This window comes from Monodelphis domestica, chromosome 2, assembly GCF_027887165.1.
Source record: "Monodelphis domestica isolate mMonDom1 chromosome 2, mMonDom1.pri, whole genome shotgun sequence".
Classification (NCBI taxonomy): Eukaryota; Metazoa; Chordata; class Mammalia; order Didelphimorphia; family Didelphidae; genus Monodelphis; species Monodelphis domestica.
The window spans coordinates 402931413-402950784 of record NC_077228.1 but is presented as its reverse complement, the minus strand read 5'-3'; positions in this window follow the sequence as shown (position 1 = coordinate 402950784).

The window sequence follows — 19372 nt, the reverse complement described above, 5'->3', positions numbered from 1 at the left end:
TGGATGGAAAAAGAGCTAGAATTACAACCAAGAATTATCTACCCAGCAAAACAAAATCCTTCAAGGTGAAAAAGGAATATTTAATGAGATAGAGGACTTTCAGGAATTCCTGATGAAAATATAAGATATCAATTTTTAAAACTGACTTTCAACTACAACATTCAAGAGAAGCATAAAAAACTAAACATAAAAAATTAATCATAAGGGACTCAAAGTTAAACTGTTTGAAGTCCTTGATGATATGTATAACTCCTAAGAATTTATCATTATTAGGGTATATGAAAGGAGTTTACATAGAGTAGAAACTAGAATTTTAGAAACTATGATTAAAAAATATGTTGTTTACAAGGGACATACTTAAAACAGAAAGATACACGGCATTAAAAATAAGGGTCTGGAGCAGAATCTAATATACTTCAGCTGAAATAAAAAATACAGGCACAGCAATCATGATTTCCGGGAAAAAAAGATAAAATTATGAAAGCTACATTTTATAAAAGGTAGATAATGAAGGAATATCAAAAATGTTTTCAATAAGTTTCTCTGACAAAGATATAGAAAACTGAGCCATTACCTAATTGATAAATGATTAAAGGACATGAATGGCAGTTTTCATAAGAACTCAAAAGTATCTATAGCAAATGAAAAAAATACTATAAATCACTATTAATTAAAGAAACCAAAATTAAAACAACTATGGGGTACTACCTCACACCTTTCAGAAATGACAAATGCTAGAGGGAATGCGGAAAAATAGGAACACTAATTAATAGTTGGTAGAGTAGGAAATTGGTCCAACTGAACAGAAACTATCTAAAAAGGGGCCATATAATTTGTGCATACCCTTTGACCCAGCAATACCATTACTAGATCTGTATCCCAAAGAGATTAAAGAGAAAGGATTTATATGTTAAAAATATGTATAGCAGCTCTTTTTGTGTTGTCAAAGAACTGGAAATTGAGGAGATACTCATAAATTGGTAATAAGTGAACCAGTTGTGGTATATAATTAAGACAGAATACTCTTATACTATAAAAAATGATAAAGGAAATGATTTAAAGAAAGGAACAGGGACTTCCAGTCAAGATGGCGGCTTAGAGAAAGCTAAAGTTCAGACCTCCAGAAACCCTTCCTTACCGATCTCAAATTGAATGCTCCTAGGGCACCGAAATTCAAAACAAACAACAGAATAGACCCCAGGAACCCTCCTCCTCCTCCTGGACCTGGACCTGGATCAAAAGGTACGGCCCCCCAAAAGCCAGAACCTGAGATCACTCGGATCTAAGGGGTAGGCAGAAGGTAGGACCCAGGACCCATCCCCCCCCCAACCCAGAGCTCTGAATCTGAGGCAGCAGCAGGAACCTCAGAGACAGCAAAAGGGCCCCAGGGCCAGCTATTCTGAAGGCCGCACCCTGAAAACAACCTGACCCAGACGCGGGGGCACCCAACACAGATAGCAGGGAAACAGAGACGGGAGGGAGCCTGTAGCCCCCTGGCTGGATCCTTCCATCTGAGTCTCACCTCACAGAAGGTCCCTGCTTCAAGGCAGACTCACTCCAACCCAGGTGAAGTTAATCCTATCACCAGCCCTCAGAGCTCCAGGAAGCCACGGCCCCTCCCCCTCAGAGTGCAGCCTCGGCTGACCAACAAAGGCAGTGAAACACCTCATGGAGAGTGCCAAGCCAGGCTCAGAGTGTAGAAGTAAGGCAACGGAGAATCATCGGGAGGGAACTAAGGAGGGCATTAACAGCGAAACACCTAAACACCAGCAATTCCTGGCTTCCTGGAGAAGACAGGCAATTTGCCTGGGGCTAAAGTCACTGAACACCAGACAGATCAAAGAAGAGCCAGCGCCCCTCACTCAGATAGAGATGGAAAACACCACAGAAAAGCTTCAAAACAACAAGAAAAACAAGAAGAAGGGGGCAACTTTTGACACATTTTATGGAGCAAAAATACAAAATACAGAGGAGATAGAAGAGGAAACACAAGCATATCCTTTGAAACCTTCCAAAGGAAATGGAAACTCTCCACAAAATCAGGAAGAATTGGAATCAGGAATGATCAAAAAGGTGGAAGCCTTCTGGCAGGAAAAGTGGGAAATAATGCAAAAGAATTTCACGCAACTACAAAACCGGTTTGACCAAATTGAAAAGGAAAACCAGGATTTAAAGGTCAGAATTAGGCAACTGGAAGACAAAGAGCAAGGAAAAGAGCAAAAATCAATAAAGCAAAGCCAAAAGATCAAAAAATTAGAAGAGAACATAAAATATCTCACTGACAAGGTGACAGACTTGGAAAATAAAGGAAGAAGAGATAATTTAAGAATAATTGGACTTCCAGAAAAAGCCAAAAATAAACAGCAAACTCAACATCGTAATACAAGATATAATCAAAGAAAATTGCCCAGAGATTCTAGAACAAGGGGGCAATACAGCCACTGACAGAGCTCACAGAACACCTTCTACACTAAATCCCCAAAAGACAACTCCCAGGAATGTAATTGCCAAATTCCAAAGCTCTCAAACAAAAGAAAAAATCCTACAAGAAACCAGAAAAAGACAATTTAGATATAAAGGAATGCCAATCAGGGTCACACAGGTCCTTGAAAGTTCCACTCTGAATGATCGTAAGGCATGGAACATGATTTTCAGAAAGGCAAGAGAGCTGGGTCTTCAACCAAGAATCGGCTACCCAGCAAAACTGACTATATACTTCCAAGGGAAAGTATGGGCATTCAACAAAATAGATTTCCAACTTTTTGCAAAGAAAAGACCAGAGATCTGTGGAAAGTTTGATACTGAAAAACAAAGAGCAAGGAATACCTGAAAAGGTGAATATTAAGGAAAGGGGAAAGGAGAAAAATGTTATCTTCTTCTTTTATTCAAACTCTCTTCTATAAGGACTACATTTATATCAGTCTATATATATATATATATATACATATATATATATTAATATATAGAAAATGTAATGTGTAAATACGGAAAAAAGAAAAATCAAATAGAATAATCTTTCTCAAACAAAGATTCACACGGGAAGGGGAGGGGAAGAAAACTCCTATAAGAAGGAGAAAAAGAGAGTTTTTACTTAAACCTTACCCTTAGGGAAATCAACTCTGAGAGGGAAAAACTTCCAGATCCATTGGGATCTTGAATTCTATCTTACCCAACAAGGGTAGGGAGAAGGGAAAACTAAGGGGGTGGGGGGGGGTGGAGGGAACACAAAAAGTGAGGTAAGGAGAGGGGGGAGGAGAGGGAATCTAAAAGGGAGGGGCTAGAAAGGGAAACATATCAAGGGAAGGGACAAGGGGGACTGATTTAAAGTAAATCACTGGATTAAAAGGTTAGAGCTAAAGAAGAATCCTAGAGATTCAACCAAAAAGCTAATCGAAATAATCAACAACTTTAGCAAAGTTGCAGGATACAAAATAAACCCACATAAGTCATCAGCATTTATATACATCTCCAACACAGCTCAGCAGCAAGAACTAGACATTCAAAATCACCTTAGACAAAATAAAATACCTAGGAATCTATCTCCCAAGACAAACGTAGGAACTATATGAACACAACTACAAAACTCTCTCTAACCAACTAAAACTAGACTTGAACAATTGGAAAAACATTAACTGCTCATGGGTAGGACTAGCCAATATAGTAAAAATGACCATCCTACCCAAACTTATCTATCTATTTAGTGCCATATCCATGGAACTCCCAAAAAATGTCTTTACTGATTTAGAAAAAACCATAACAAAGTTCATTTGGAATAACAAAGGATCAAGGGTATCTAGGGAAATAATGAAAAAAACAACACACAAATGATGGGGGCCTTGCAGTCCCAGATCTCAAACTATATTACAAAGCAGCAGTCATCAAAACAATTTGGTACTGGCTAAGAGACAGAAAGGAGGATCAGTGGAATAGACTTGGGGCAAGCGACCTCAGGAAGACAGTATACGATAAACCCAAAGATCCCAGCTTTTGGGACAAAAGTCCACTATTCGATAAAAACTGCTGGGAAAATTGGAAGACAGTGTGGGAGAGATTAGGAATAGATCAACACCTCACACCCTACACCAAGATAAATTCAAAATGGGTAAATGATTTAAACATAAAGAAGGAAACCATAAGTAAATTGGGTAAACACAGAATAGTATGCATGTCAGACCTTTGGGAGGGGAAAGACTTTAAAACCAAGCAAAACATAGAAAGGATCACAAAATGTAAAATAAATAATTTCGACTACATCAAATTAAAAAGCTTTTGTACAAACAAAACCCATGTAACTAAAATCAGAAGGGAAGCAACAAATTGGGAAAAAATCTTCATAGAAACCTCTGACAAAGGTTTAATTACACAAATCTATAAAGAGCTAAATCAATGTTACAAAAAAATCAAGCCATTCTCCAATTGATAAATGGGCAAGGGACATGGATAGGCAGTTTTCAGATAAAGAAATCCAAACTACTAATAAGCACATGAAAAAGTGACCTAAATCTCTTATAATCAGAGAGATACAAATAAAAACAATTCTGATGTATCACCTCACACCTAGCAGATTGGCCAACATGACAGCAGAGGAAAGCAGTGAATGCTGGAGGGGATGTGGCAAAGTAGGGACATTAATTCATTACTGGTGGAATTGTGAACTGATCCAACCATTCTGGAGGGCAATTTGGAAATATGCCCAAAGGGCGATAAAAGAATGTCTACCCTTTGATCCAGTCATAGCACTGATGGGTTTGTACCCCAAAGAGATAATAAGGAAAAAGACTTGTACAAGAATATCCATAGCTGTGCTCTTTGTGGTGGCCAAAAATTGGAAAACGAGGGGATGCCCTTCAATTGGGGAATGGCTGAACAAATTGTGGTATTTGTTGGTGATGGAATACTATTGTGCTCAAAGGAATAATAAAGTAGAGGAATTCCATGGAGACTGGAACAACCTCCAGGAAGTGATGCAGAGTGAAAGGAGCAGAACCAGGAGAACATTGTACACAGAGACTGATACACTGTGGTATAATCGAACGTAATGGACTTCTCCATTAGTGGCGGTGTAATGTCCCTGAACAATCTGCAGGGATCCAGGAGAAAAACACTATCCATAAGCAGAGGACAAACTGTGGGAGTAGAAACACTGAGGAAAAGTAACTGCCTGACTACAGCTGTTGAGGGGACATGTCAGAGGGGAGACTCTAAAAGAACACTCTAATGCAAATACTAACAACATGGCAATGGGTTTGAATCAAGAACACATGTGATACCCAGTGGAATCATGCGTCAGCTATGGGGGGGGGGGGGAGGAAAAGAAAATGATCTTTGTCTCTAATGAATAATGCTTGGAAATGATCAAATAGAATATTATTTAAAAAGGAAAAAAAGAAACAGAAACAGAAATATGAACAGACACAAAGTGAAATGAGAAGAACTAGATATTATTGTGCACAGTAAAAACAATGTTGTAGCGATGCTCACCTGTGAAAGACTTGGCTACTTTGATCAATACAATTATCCAAGGCAATTGCAAAAGATTTATGATGAAAAATGTTATTCATTTCCAGCAAGAGAACTGAATTCTTAGTTCAAATTGAAGTATAATTTTCTGTATTTTGTTTGCTTTTTTTCAATGCTAATATGGAAATATGTTTTTCATGATTTTACATTATACTTGATATCATATTGCTTGCCTTTTCAGTGGGTGAGAGAAAGAATGGTGGAGGACTTGGAACTCAAAATTTAAAAAGAAAAGAATACTAAAATAATTAAAAATATATTTAAAAATTGTTATTCAGTCACTACTTTATAGAGCAAATTAAAAGGGGCATTAACTGAAGACAAGAAGACCAGTTAAAAAGCAATTATGATAGTCTTGATAAAGAGATATTGGTCCATATTAGAGTGAATGTAGCAGAAGTAAAGCAAAAGGAATGTTAGAGATATTATAAAAGGCAAAACAAAAGTACTTGAAAACTGATTCCATATGCAGGTTCAGAAACATGAGTGCTTAAGTTGACTCCCAAATTATGACCCTACATGACTGGGAAGATGGTGGTGCCAGGGAGAAATTAAAGGAGGGCTAAGGTTGTATTTTCAGAGGGTACAAGACAGTAAGTTCTGTTTTTGACCTATTAAGTTTGAGCTGATGGCAGGCCATATAGGTATAGTTATTCATCAAAGTAGAAATAGGAGAATGAAGCTTTGGGAACTGTTTGGAAATGGAGATATAGAAGTGTAAGTCTGTGGTACAAAAGTGTTATTGCTGTCTTCAAAAAGGATGATATAGTCAAAGGAAAGAGTATAGAAAGAAAAAAAAACAGGAATTGGGACAATTCCTTGAAAAAACACCAATATTACAGGTTAAAAGAGGGATAATAATCTACTAAAAAGAAACAGAAGTCAGAAAGATGAGTGGAAAATCATGGGAAACCCAGGGTCATGAAATTCAGGGAAGAAGGGGGTATCAAGAGTTAGGGGATAGTTCACTACATAAAGTAAAACCCATATAATACCCTGATGACCTTTCCTGAATCTTTAATAATTCATGAATACTAGTGTAGCCCCCAAGTTGCTTACTTATAATCTGTTTTGGCTGCTCAACTCTCACCTCTGACTCTAAGAAGCTGTAGCACACTCAGTAACCAGTAAACATCTCTAGGCAAGTGGACTAATAATCCATGTTGAGGGTCACTAATGGGTTTGTGACCTGTTGGTGAGTAAGCAAGCTGCCTATCCCAGGCATGTGAAGACTTCCCCTGGAAGAAGGAATGGATTAGAACAATTTGTTGTGTAATGGACATGAAGGTGGTAGAAGTAGGTACTGTGAAGTATTTAGAGCTCAGTTAGACATAGAAAAAGTCAAGGTCATCCACTTGATCCAGGGCCATTACCAGTCATATTGACTTTTGTCTTGCCACTGGACTTTTATGACTCAGGAAGAGAGAGTGAGGCCAATGATTTTGTGCAACTTTGTCTCACTTATATTCAATTTATGCTCAAGTCAAAAAACATAACCCTGTGATGTCATTGGTCCTCTTTAAGCAAGGACTACAGTCAACCGAACCAACCAACCAATCTATCTCTTTGTCTTCTCTCCATGATTTGCCTATTTACTTTTCTGGTTATACATATCACCGATGATATCTTTTATCACTTTTTGGATATCTCTATCAATAATATGTTACAGTCTAATCTCAAACTATACTATAAATCAAGGGTCATCAAAACAATTTGGTACTGGCTAAGAGACAGAAAGGAGGATCAGCGGAATAGACTTGGGGTAAATGACCTCAGCAAGACAGTCTATGATAAACCCAAAGATCCCAGTTTCTGGGACCAAAACCCACTATTTGATAAAAACTACTGGGAACATTGGAAGACAGTATGGGAGACATTAGGTTTGGATCAATATCTCACACCATACACCAAGATAAACTCAGAAGAGTTGAAGGACCTGAATATAAAGAAGGAAACTATAAGCAAATTAGGCAAACACAGAATAGTATACTTGTCAGATCTTTGGGAAAGGGAAGACTTTAAAATCAAGCAAGAGCTAGAAAAAAAATCACAAAATGTAAAATCAATAATTTTGATTACATCAAATTAAAAAGTTTTTGTACAAACCAAACTAATGCATCCAAAATTAGAAGGGAAGCAACAAATTGGGAAACAATCTTCATTACAAAAACCTCTGACGAAGGTCTAATTGCTCAAATTTATAAAGAGCTAAACAGTTGTACAAAAAATCAAGCCATTCTCCAATTCATAAATGGGCAAGGGACATGAATAGGCAATTTTTAGTTAAAGAAATCAAAACTATTAATAAGCACATGAAAAAGTGTTCAAAATCTCTTATAATCAGAGAGATGCAAATCAAAACAACTCTGAGGTATCACCTCACACCTAGCAGATTGGCTAACATGACAGCAAAAGAAAGTAATGAATGCTGGAGGGGATTAGGCAAAGTTGGGACATTAACACCCTGCTGGTGGAGATGTGAACTGATCAAACCATTCTGGAGGGAAATTTGGAACTATGCCCAAAGGGCGATAAAGGACAGACTACCCTTTGATCCAGTCATAGCACTGATGGGTTTGTACCCCAAAGAGATAATAAGGAAAAAGACTTGTACAATTATATTCATAGCTGTGCTCTTTGTGGTGGCCAAAAATTGGAAAATGAGGGGATGCCCTTCAATTGGGGAATGGCTGAATAAATTGTGGTATATGTTGGTGATGGCATACTATTGTGCTCAAAGGAATAATAAAGTGGAGGAATTCCATGGAGACTGAAACAACCTCCAGGAATTGATGCAGAGTGAAGTGAGCAGAACCAGGAAAACATTGTACACAGAGACTGATACACTGTGGTACAATCGAATGTAATGCACTTCTCCATTAATGGCAATGCAATGACCTTGAACAACTTGGAGGAACCTACAAGGAAAACTACTATCCACAGTGGGAGTAAAAACACTGAAGAAAAACAACTGCTTGAATAAATGGGTCGAAGGGATGTGGATGGGAATGGAGACTCTAAATGAACATCCTAGTGTAAACAACAACATGGAAATAGGTTCTGATCAAGGACACAAATAATTAATACCCAAGGAAATTGTGTGTTGGTTGCAGGAAGAATGGCTGGAGGGGAGGGAGGGAAATAATGTGATTATTGTAACCAAGGAATAATGTTGACTAAATAAATTAATTCAAATTAAAAAAAACATATTACAGTCTGCTGAGATCTACCTTGCATCTTTCCATTGACCTTTGGACACTTAGCTGTAATTTTGATTATTCTAAGATGATATTGCTCAAAGATTGGCATATTAAAGAAGCCCTGGGAGCATACTTGTGTTCAAGAGCTGGACCTTTGGGATCAAAAATAGTTCACAGTTCTCCAAAACGCAAAGAACAGTCACATTGTGAGCCCAAGACTTTTGGGCTCTTTGAGAAATAAATGTGTGAAGCAATGGTCAGAATCAGTGAGTATTTTTAGTACAAATCTGGAATTAAATATTCACTTTTTTCAATGGAAATTAAGTTCAAATCAAAATCAACAAAAGCAAAACTTAGATGGTGAATTTGTACCAACTGATAGTCAATAAACAAATAGTTAATACTCATTTATTAAATGTCTTCTAAGTGTGAGGCACTATACTAAGCCCTGACAATGAATGAAGTATGGTGATTATTTATTAATGTATGAACAAATAAAACCAAATTTGAGTTGGTACATATTATATCTGAGAATGGGACAACTGCTGCCATCATCTTCAGTTAGGAGATCTAAATTCCACAAAATTGTCTTTGTGGAAGAGTATAATGAATGTAATGTGTTATTTTAGAAGCTTTATATTTCCTGTCTGTTCATATCATCTGGTAGATCTTTTCATCTTATGTGGCTTCTGAAGTGCAGCAAATAAATCATTGTTCTATACCCAATACCTATACTATTCATTGAGTACTTTTTCTAAATTATGTTACTCATTTCAGAGAGACTGTAAGATGGGCTATTTCTAAATTTGACAGTTTTCTCTGGAGTTCCCCTCTAATTTGGAGGCAGAGCAAGAGAGAAAGAATTAAGAGGGCCTAGGTGGCACAGTGGATAATAGAGTGCCAGGACCAGAGTCAGGAGGATCTGGATTCACAGATGAAACCAGACACTTTCTAGCTGTGTGATACTGGGCAAATCACTTGACCCTGTTTGCCGAGCCTTTGCACTTTTTTTTTAAAGTGTTGTTACTAAACATTTAGCTACGTGGGGTAGGTGGGAGGAGGGGAGAGAAAGAACATGAATTGCGTAACTATGGAAAAAATATTATCAATTAATTAAATAAACTTAATTTAAAAAAAGAAAGTAAAGGAGAGAAAGAGAGAGAGAGAGAGAGAGAGAGAGAGACAGAGAGACAGAGAGACAGAGAGACAGAGAGACAGAGAGAGAGAGTTAGGCCCCTTTGGCACTTTTTCTGATCCATGAGGAACTTCTTGTATTTATGATATAGATGAATTGTGTTATCTTACTATTTGCCACATTTGAATGTGGCTATGAAGTGTGCAAATTCAAAGTTAAAGCAATCTTTGTGTGGAAGTTAAATATAGCATAATATGTGTTATGTTTCTCAGTATTTTTCATCTTGGTAAGTAAAATATATTAAGTTGTTTTCTCAAAAGACTACAATCTTTAAAAACTAAAATAACTTTGAAAATAGTTACAGAAAAATCACTGAAATCCAAATAATTATATTTAAATTTAGATGTCTTAAATATTTTATTCTTTTTTGTTTTTTAAGTGAATTACTATTCCTTCATGACACATAAATACATAACTAGTTTGAATGGAAAATTTTCCTGGAGCAGCTAAAGCTAGTACAAGCAAAGACAATAAAAACAGTTTGAGTAACAGTAACACAGAAAGACAAAGAAATCTAAATCCAAAAATATATAATATACTATATTTATCATCATGTTTCATAGGTACTCTTAAGCATGCAGAGGATAGTCTTTGCTTTGCACCAGTGATCTGGTTGGAGATTGTATGAAATCTAATAAATTAAAATGACATCCTAGAAATGTACATGCAAAATATGTTGTGAAGACAAGATCATTTTTTCTAAAGAAAATTAGATGCTTTGAAAAAGCAAAAAAGTGTGATGTAAAAGGATAGAGCTAACTTTACACTCAGAAAGACCTGGGTTTTAGTTCCACCTCTGACATACTGGCTGAGTAGTAAATAACTTTACTATTTTAAGTAACTCCTTGAAACAAGGATTCTTATTCATTTTTGTCATGGATCTCCTTATAGGCCTGATAAAAACTCAGCACACTTTTTCAGAATGTTTTTAAATAATTGAAAGAGTTGGCCAAGGTGGTACATCTATAACCCCAGCTACCTTGAGTTTGGGATTTCTGAACTACAGCAGGCTTTGCTGAGGAGGTGTCTATAAGTTTGGTATTAGTATGATGAGCCCCAAGAAAAAATGGGCTATCTAATTTGCTTAAGAAGGACAGTCCTAGGCCAGAAACAGAGCAAGTCATACCTCTTAGGACAAACTGTAGTGGAATCAGTACATTAATTGCCCTTGCAATTCCAGCTTGGATGAGATCAGGACACAATCTTTACAAATTTAAATAAAATAAAACATTGAATGAAATGCTAAATTTCAGTTAAAAATGAGTGAAAATAAAGATTTTTTCCCAAATGAGTTCAGATTCCCTGAAATCTATGAAGAGACAGCCTTTGGTATCAATGGATAACAGGCTGAATGTCTCTGCTCTAAGGGAAACTAGAGAGCAAATATCAGTCTGCACTGCTATAGAGAATATCCTTAGTGGGAGCTCTCTATACTAATGTAATATTAATTATACTCACAACTCAATTTTTTAAAAAATGGTTGTGACATCACAAGTATTGTTTGCACTTTGTAAAGTGACTGAAAGTTTCTAAGGGAAAAAAGTGAAAAAAAAATCCAATAACAATAATGGTACCACTTACAAACAATCTTAATTTATACCATGCTCGGTTAATGATAAGCAATGCAACTTTGAATAGCTCCACTTGCAGATAATATAGTGGGGCAGAAAATTGCCCATGTCTGAAGACCTTTGCAATTAATTAATTGAGAAACTAAAATCATACTATTTTGCATTGCAAAAACATAAACCAAAATGTGAAATCAAAAAAGCTCATTTGCCTGTGAGTGTATGACATGTTGTTGAAATTAATGTTAGAAAAGATTTGTTACTTTGCAGACTTAGAAATAGCAATGTCCCATCAAGAGGAAATATAATTGATGGGATTTTTAATAAAAATGATATAACATGGGAGATTTGCATCAGCTTTTGTACTGACAGAGTTCAACCAATGTCAGGAGAAACCAGGTCTATATAAACAATGATGAAAAATATGGCTACCCCTTGTTCAATTTGGATACATTGCAAGCTTTGCAGACAGCCACTTGTATTGAGAGATTTTGAAGTGTAACAAGGGTCCTCTCTTCCCCTAGCCGAATGAAGCATATTATGTAAATTTTTTATATTGTTAAGAGTAACTTTTAAGAACTTGAAAAAAAGTGATCCATTAAAAGAAAGACTTTTTATACATCTAGGTGATAATATGGAGGCATAAACTAGGGCTCTTATAATTTTGAGAAACTTTTTCATTTTCTTGGATCAAAGCAATTCACAGATTAAGCTAAAAGAAGAAATGAACTATTTACTGATAATAATAAAATGAAGCAAACTCATTTTATAATAAAATTTTGCTCTGGCAACTTGAATACTTAGTGGATATTTTTAAAAGCCTGAGCACTCAAAATACTTCATTTCAAGTCCCCTAATTTCATACTCTGATCCAGAAAGATAAAGTGGCCAGATCTGTATAAGCATTTAGAAGTATGAATAATGAATTTATGAAATAGTATTTTATATATTTCTTAATTTTAAAAGTATTTTCTCTGCAAATTAAATTGAAAAAGAAAATCTGCTTATTAATCAGTTGACTAGTCTACTGAAACAGTTCTCATTTTAATTTAGAAGATCTATTTATCCCTAAATATAAATCAATAAAGAACCCATTTGGAAGGGACAAACACCATACCTTTGGTCTTATTTCCACTGAATAAGAATGGTCAATAGACTTGTCATGTGATAGTTCACTGAAACTGGTTTTTGAAGTTGAAAATTGTATTATGTTTTGCCTAGCAATGAGTAGAATTCTCTGATTTATTGAACAAAATACTACAAGGTTTATTCATAACCATTTAATTAGTGTGAAACAGGATTATCAGTTGTAGCTGTTATAAAGACAAAATATTGATCTTGATTAATAATTGAAAAAAATTATAAGTATCCATATCATCAACTACTTTGTGAGAAACTTTGCACTAAAAGAAGTGTACTTGTCGCAACATATTATTATAATTATATTATCATAAAGGGTTTTACAATAAACATCATGAAATATTTCATTTCTTCTCTAACATGGACTTATCTCCATAGGAATTTCTCTACCAGGCCATAGAAACTTATTCACACTGGAGGTCCATTTCATCCCGGGACTGCTTCTCACATTGGAAGTGCCTTCTGGTAAGAGGCCTTTCCCTTTCATTGGCTGGTTCCTTCTAGAACCTCCATTTTAAAGAGTACCAGAGCAATCATGTCTTTATTCCTCACCAGGCTATAATTTTGACATATCCTCATAAGTATTTTCATTTATTTTTCTCCTTATACCTTTCTAGTTCCTTTTTACTTGTTGTCTACCTTCATATGAATTTAAGCTTAAATGATAAAAAGGCAAATGACAAATGTTGGAAGAGATATGGAAAAATGGAGAAACTAATACACTATTGGTGAAATTGTGAATTGACCTAACCATCTTAGACAGCAATTTGAAATTATGCCTAGAGAGTTATAAAACTATATATACTCTTAGATCCAGCAATATTACTGTTGGGTCTATTTCCCAAGGAGATCAGAGAAAAAAGGAAAAGGCTTTATATGTCCCAAGATATTTATAGTAGTTTTCTTTGTGATGGTAAAGAAATGAAAATTGATGGGATGTGCATCAATTGAAGAATGGATGGGCAAATTGTGGTATGTGGTTGTGATGGAATACAACTTTGCCATAAGAAATGCTAAGCAGGTTAATTTTTTCAAAATTTGGAAACATCTACATGAAGAATGAAACAATTAGAATCAAGAGAAGCTTTTATACAGCTATTTAAAGAATAATTGTGAATGTCCACCTCTGGAGAAAGAACTGAAAAATGGAAACATGAAAGGCACAATGCTAGGTGATACCTTTTATGGTGCAGGGAGAGCAGGGAGGGGCTGAGATACCTGGAATTAAATTCTACTAAATTGACTTCCAGTCAAGATGGCGGCTTAGAGAAAGCTAAAGTTCAGATCTCCAGAAACCCTTCCCTACAGATCTCAAACTATATGCTACTAGGGCGCCGAAATTCAAAACGATCAACAGCATAGACCCTGGGAATCCTCCTCCTGGACATGGACCTGGATCAAAAGGTACAGCCCCCCTCAAAAGCAAGAACCCAAGATCACTCGGACCTAAGGGGTAGGAGCTCTAAGTCCAAGGCTACAGAGGGAAACTTAGAGCCGAGATTGTAACCCCCAGGCCGGATCCTTCCATTGGAGTCCCAGTGAAAGTCACTGCCCTCGGAGCTCTGGGAAGCCGCGGCCCCTCCCCCCTCAGAGAGCAGCGTCATCTGAAACAACAGTAACCCTCAGGGCCTTCTATCCGAGTCCCAGTGAAAGTCACTGCCCTCGGAGCTCCAGGAAGCTGCAGCCCCTCCCCCCTCAGAGAGCAGGATCCTCTGAAACAACAGTAACCCTCAGGGCCAACAAGACAGCCTCACGGCCAGCTATTCTGAAGGCAACTTCTGGAAAGCAACCCAACCCAGTCGAGGGGGCACCTTAACAGCAGGGAAACAGAGAGAGTGGGGGAGAGTGTAACCCCCTGGCCGGATCTTTCCATTCCAGTTCCAGTGAAAGTCACTGCCTTAAGGCATACTCAGTTCAACTCAGGGAAAGCTCATAGAACAGACAATCTGCCCAGGACTAAAACCTCTGAACACCAGACAGAGATAAGAAAAGCTAATCCTCTCCATTCAGAGATGGCAAACTCCACAGAAGCACAGAAGCCCCAAAAATCCCAAGAAAAATAAGAAGAAAGGGGCGACTTTGGACACATTCTATGGAGCCAAAATACAAAATACAGAGGAGATAGAAGATGATACACAAGAAAATGCTCCGAAACCTTCCAAAGGAAACAGAAACTCTCCACAAACCCATGAAGAATTTGAATCAGAAATGACCAAAAAGATGGAAGCCTTCTGGGAGGAAAAGTGGGAAATAATGCAAAAGAAATTCACACATCTACAAAACCGGTGTGACCAAACCGAAAAGGAAAACCAGGCTTTAAAGGTCAGAATCAAGCAACTGGAAGACAACGATCATGTAAAAGAGCAAGAATTAATAAAGCAAAGCCAAAATACCAAGAAATTAGAAGAGAACATAAACTATCTCACCAACAAGGTGACAGATCTGGAAAATAGAGGGAGAAGAGATCATTTAAGAATAATTGGACTTCCAGAAAAGCCAGAAATAAACAGCAAACTCGACATTGTAATACAAGATATAATCAAAGAAAATTGACCAGAGATTCTAGAACAAGGGGGCAATACAGCCACTGACAGAGCTCACAGAACACCTTCTACACTAAACCCCCAAAAGACAACTCCCAGGAATGTAATTGCCAAATTCCAAAGCTCTCAAACAAAAGAAAAAAACCTACAGGAAGCCAGAAAAAGACAATTTAGATATAAAGGAATGCCAATCAGGGTCACACAAGACCTTGCAAGTTCTACTCTGAATGATCGTAAGGCATGGAACATGATTTTCAGAAAGGCAAGAGAGCTGGGTCTTCAACCAAGAATCGGCTACCCAGCAAAACTGACTATATACTTCCAAGGGAAAGTATGGGCATTCAACAAAATAGATTTCCAACTTTTTGCAAAGAAAAGACCAGAGATCTGTGGAAAGTTTGATACTGAAAAATAAAGAGCAAGGAATACCTGAAAAGGTGAATATTAAGGAAAGGGGAAAGGAGAAAAATGTTATCTTCTTCTTTTATTCAAACTCTCTTCTATAAGGACTACATTTCTATCAATCTATGTATACTAACATGTGGGGAAAATGTAATGTATAAATAGGGGGTAAAGAAAGACCAAATAGAATAATCTTTCTCACACAAAAACTCACATGGGAAGGGGAGGGGAAGAAAACTCCTATAAGAAGGAGAGGAAGAGAGGGTTTTTTTTTTTTACTTAAACCTTAATCTCAGGGAAATCAACTCTGAGAGGGAAAACATCCAGATCCATTGAGATCTTGAATCCTATCTTACCCAACAAGGGTAGGGAGAAGGGAAAACCAAGGGGGGAGGGGGAGAGGGAAAACAAAAAGGGAGGGAAAGAGAGGGGGGAGGGAGAGGGAAGAAAAAGGGAGGGACTAAAAAGGGAAACATCAAGGGAGGGGACAAGGGGGACTGATTCAAAGTAAATCACTGGACTAAAAGGTAGAGCCAAAGAAGAAAAGGTTAGAATTAGGGAAGGATATCAAAATGCCAGGGAGTCCACAAATGACAATCATAACTTTGAACGTGAATGGGATGAACTCACCCATAAAACGGAGACAAATAGCATAATGGATTAGAATCCAAAACCCTACCATATGTTGTCTTCAAGAAACACACATGAGGCGGGTTGACACCCACAAGGTCAGAATTAAAGGATGGAGTAAGACCTTCTGGGCCTCAACTGACAGAAAGAAGGCAGGAGTGGTAATCATGATATCTGATAAAGCCAAAGCAAAAATAGACCTGATCAAAAGGGACAGGGAAGGTAATTATATTTTGTTAAAAGGGACTTTAGACAATGAGGAAATATCATTAATCAACATGTATGCACCAAATAATATAGCACCCAAATTTCTAATGAAGAAACTAGGAGAATTGAAGGAAGAAATAGACAGTAAAACCATACTAGTGGGAGACTTGAACCAACCATTATCAAATTTAGATAAATCAAATCAAAAAATAAATAAGAAAGAGGTAAAAGAAGTGAATGAAATCTTAGAAAAATTAGAATTAATAGACATATGGAGAAAAAAAAATAGGGATAAAAAGGAATACACCTTCTTCTCAGCACCACATGGCACATTCACAACAATTGACCATACATTAGGTCACAGAAACATAGCACACAAATGCAGAAAAGCAGAAATAATGAATGCAGCCTTCTCAGATCACAAGGCAATAAAAATAATGATTAGTAATGGTACATGGAAAACCAAATCAAAAACTAATTGGAAATTAAACAATATGATACTCCAAAATCATTTAGTTAAAGAAGAAATCTTAGAAACAATTAATAATTTCATCGAGGAAAATGACAATAGTGAGACATCCTTTCAAACCTTTTGGGATGCAGCCAAAGTGGTAATCAGAGGTAAATCCATATCCCTGAATGCTTATATTAACAAACTAGGGAGAGCAGAGATCAATCAATTGGAAATGCAAATGAAAAAAACTCGAAAGTGATCAAATTAAAAACCCCCAGCAGAAAACCAAATTAGAAAGGAAAGTAATGAATGCTGGAGGGGATGTGGCAAAGTAGGGACATTAATTCATTGCTGGTGGAGTTGTGAACTGATCCAACCATTCTGGAGGGCAATTTGGAACTATGCCCAAAGGGCAACAAAAGAATGTCTACCCTTTGATCCAGCCATAGCACTGCTGGGTCTGTACCCCAAAGAGATAATGGACAAAAAGACTTGTACAAAAATATTCATAGCTGCGCTCTTTGTGGTGGCCAAAAACTGGAAAACGAGGGGATGCCCATCAATTGGGGAATGGCTGAGCAAATTGTGGTATTTGTTGTTGATGGAATACTATTGTGCTAAAAGGAATAATAAAGTGGAGGAGTTCCATGGAAACTGGAACAACCTCTAGGAAGTGATGCAGAGTGAGAGGAGCAGAACCAGGAGAACATTGTACACAGAGACTAATACACTGTGGTATAATCGAACGTAATGGACTTCTCCATTAGTGGCAGTGTAATGTCCCTGAACAATTTGCAGGGATCTAGGAGAAAAAAACACCATTCATAAGCAGAGGACAAACTGTGGGAGTAGAAACACCGAGGAAAAGCAACTGCCTGAATACAGCAGTTGAGGGGACATGACAGAGGAGAGACTCTAAATGAACACTCTAATACAAATATATCAAATATATATCAAATATCATCAATGGGTTCAAATCAAGAAAACATGTAATGCCCAGTGGATTTACACGTTGGCTATGGGGGTGGGGGGGAGGAAAAGAAAATGATCTATGTCTTTAATGAATAATGCTTGGAAACAATCAAATAAAATATTTTTTAAAAAATTCTACTAAATTGATAATTTTAAAAAATTATTTTAAAAAAGAAAATATCTGAATAGATCATTTTATGAAAAGCATAGGGATGACATTTTTTTTTCAGGAATGTCACTCTTTAAATTTGGAAACCACACCTATAAACATTTTGGGTATAGTTTCTCCAAAATTAGCCAATCCTAATTCCTCTACTACTCTTGATACATCTCATTATATGTCTGCAATGCTTGTTCAAAGTAGGTATATGCATACATCTAAATATACTTACAAATTAAATATTCTTATCTGCATATATATTACATATTTGATCAAGTAATATGCATTTATCTATTATCTACCATCTACTAGGTTTTATGCTAGGTTTTGGGAATTTGAACAATGAAATGGAAACAATCCCTTATGTTAAGTAGCTTCCATTCCATGTTCTGTTGGAATTAAGTATTTTTAAAAAACTGATAAATTAGAAAAAGTCAGAACTAATAATATCTCTACCTTTCAGGCAGATGTGGAACCAAAGAGATGTCATTTGCTTCAGAAAACCATATGTGAATGTTTAACTATTCCCTTCTTATATTTTTATCAAGCATACTTACATGAATACATAGACTATTATAAAAAGGTTCTATAAAGATCAGAAATCTCTATGGGTTGCTTCTGTTTTCTTGGCTACTTTGGTGGAGAAGTAGAAGAATTCTCATGTTTTCCAATCTTTTAAGAAAATTTACTCTGAAATATTTTTGTATATTAATTTCTTCATATTTTTTGGTCCAGTCTAACAATTCTTTCCAACTTCACATTCTTTTTTACATTTGTTGAACTTTAAAAAATATTGAAAGTTCCCTCGACAAGAACAAATATTCAAACATATTAACGGGAATTTTTAAAAAAGAAAGCAAGAGAAAAATGTTAAACCACAAAGCTCCAAAAGAGAGAGAAGAGATTGCAAGTGATTTTATATATACATATATATATAATAGGATCATAAACTTTTGTCACTTGTTGATTGTTATCTTCAACCGAAAATTAAATTAAACATACATGTACCCACCAATCATAAATATCCAAAGAGCATAGCGAAAAGTTATGCCTAACCTCTCCTCAGGAGTAAGGAAAGATCAATAGTACTATTCACATCAACATATCCAGACTCCCTTGGTCTACCCTTTTTCCACCTCTTATGTGTTACCCACATGGTCCTTCCTGCTCAAAATTGGGGCAGTTTTTTCTAAGGATACTCTTGTATTCTGAAGTATAGCCCATTTCTGTGGAAAGTAAAATGAGGACTGTTATTGCACTGCCTCCAATCTAGGTGAAGAAGAATAGGCAGGATTACGGACTGATGAAGTTTGTGATCCTTCCTATTACCAACGAGGATTTTAGGCAAAAATTATATCTGTCAAAATTTATATCTCTAGAC